Source organism: Nicotiana tomentosiformis, chromosome 12, assembly GCF_000390325.3.
Source record: "Nicotiana tomentosiformis chromosome 12, ASM39032v3, whole genome shotgun sequence".
In the NCBI taxonomy this organism is placed as follows: Eukaryota; Viridiplantae; Streptophyta; class Magnoliopsida; order Solanales; family Solanaceae; genus Nicotiana; species Nicotiana tomentosiformis.
Genome location: NC_090823.1, coordinates 6,961,892 through 6,964,536, shown reverse-complemented (window position 1 = coordinate 6,964,536; position 2,645 = coordinate 6,961,892).

Below are 2,645 nucleotides of genomic sequence, written 5' to 3'. Positions count from 1 at the left end.
GAGTGACATTGTTGTGAGGTTTCATTTACTTTTGTTGTTGCTGCATTTACCTATTAATGTTTTTGTGGCATTTGTTGAGTTGATGGAATTTACCTTGTAAATTGTAAAAATAAATAATTGGACTATTTTTTTAGCTCGTCACTACTACTCAGTTCCTTAGTTATTTCTATTACTACTGAGTTGGTGGTACTCATGCTACACCTTGCACTTTATGTGCAGATCCAGGTGAGTTAGAGCGCAACGATCGTTGAGTTTAGGCCGGCTATATTTGGAGACTGCAAGGCAGCTGCTAGCGTCTGCAGGACCTTCTTACTCCTTTTGTCATTTCTTCTTTTGGACAGTTAGACAGTTTATATATCTTAGTTCATAGTTTTAGACGCTCATGACTTAGTGACACCCCGATGTTTGGGGCTCGTTTCCGTATTTTCTATAATTATAATTAGAGTTGATTTAGTTTATGAAAAATTCAAATGCTTTATTAATTCTTATCATCGATTTAGTAGTAATATTTTGGGAAATAGGCTTACCTTGTAACACGAAAGGCGCCATCACAACCATGGCTAGATTTTGGGTCGTGACATATATATATATATATATATATATATACTGTTTTGATTTTTATACAAGATCTTCCATCCATCGTGTCATATTTATTCCCCAACAAAATTGGAGCGTTCAGTGCTTTATACACGCTGATGAGCTGTTGGTTACGTTGAATAAATCTTGCATGGAATTAAGGTATTTACAGCAATTCTCCCCGAAAGAGACCCTACATAGATATGCGTATATATTGTCAGAATAGATGATAATTTACTGATCTCTTTTCAATAACAAGTATTTCTGTTTCACTTAGATGATTATACATAGTTTTAAAATAGAAATCGTTTTTAAATAGTTATGCCACCTTCACAAGAGAGAAAAACTGAAGAAGATAATTGGTTGTTGCGATCTAAACTTTACTACCATGATCCAGTTCATTATTCTAATTAATACCGAAGAAGATTGTCCGCCTTCACGGTGCGTCTAGTCTATCATTTCTGATTGAGGTACGACAGTTCACCTCGTACTTCTGGAGGGCTGTACAGCGTGAGTTGGGCACGCGGGTTGAGTTGAGTACATCCACTACTAGAAATTCGGCAAACACCGGCCAAAAACCCGACCAAAGTTGGTCGGTTTTCAAAATATTTTATTTTTTAATTTGTTTTTACGAAACCGACCAACTTTGGTTGGTTTTCTTTGGCGCAAAAATGCGGGAAACTATTTTTGAGTCCCGCAAAATTTATTTTTCAAGAAACCGACTAACATTGATCGGTTTTTCAATTAAAATAAATACAAATTAATATTAAGAAAACCGACTAAAATTGGTCGGTTAATTCGGCCGGTCATTTTAAAAAAACGACCAACTTTGTTCGGTAATTTTATTTTTTAATAAAATCGATCAACTTTGGTCGGTTATTTTCGTGCAAAAATACAATTAAAGAGTATAAATCAAATAAAAGACAATCTTAAAAAAAATGCACCAATGGTCTAGTGGTATAATTGTATCCTTCCACAGTACAGACCCTGGTTCAATTCCCAGATGGTGAATCTTTTTATTACATAATTAAAATACCGACCAACTTTGGTCGGTTTTTTTTTGCAATATTATTTATTTGAATTTAATTGACCGACCAGCGTTGGTCGGTAATTTCTGACCGTCAAAATACCGTCCACACATAAATGATCGCATTTTGCTCGGTAATTGGCCATAACCGACCGACATTGGTCGGTTATTTTTGTCGGTGTTTAGCGCATTTCTAGTAGTGATCTTTTCATCCTCAGACGGACGGACAATCCGAGTGCACTATTCAGATATTAGAAGATATGCTTCGCGTTTTTGTTATAGACTTTGAAGGTTCTTGGGATCAGTTCTTGCCACTTGCGGAGTTTGCCTATAATAACAGCTACCAGTCGAGCTTTCAGATGGCTCCATATGAAGCATTATATGAGAGACGTTGTCGTTATCCAGTTTGCTGGTTTGAACCGGGAGAGACTCGGTTGTTCAGTACCGTTTTGGTACAAGATGCCTTGGATAAGGTCCAGATTATTCAGGATTGACTTCGCACAGCTCAGTTTAGGCAAAAGCGTTATACTGACCTTAAAGTTCGTGATGTTGCATTTATAGTTGGAGAAAGAGTATTGCTCCGGGTTTCACCTATGAAAGGAGTAATAAGGTTCGGAAAGAAGGGCAAGCTGAGCCCTAGGCATACAGGATCCTTTGAAATTCTTGAAAGGGTAGGTGAAGTAGCCTACAGACTTGCACTACCGCCTAGTTTATCAGCAGTTCATCCGGTGTTCCATGTGCCTATGCGACAGAAATATCATGGTGATCCGTCCCATGTGTTAGATTTCAGCTCAGTCCAATTGGACAAGGAATTGACTTAAGAAGAGGAGACGGTAGATGTTCTAGCCCGCCATGTCCGATAGTTAAAGTCTAACAGTTTATCCATAAGTTCGAGTGCAATGGGGAGGTCAGCCAGTTGAAGCATCTACCTGGGAGTCTGAGTCGGACATGTGGAGTGGATATCCACACCCTTTCACCAGCCCGTGTACTTTTTCTAATTCCATTCGAGGACGAACGTTTGTTTTAGAGGTGGGAAATGTGA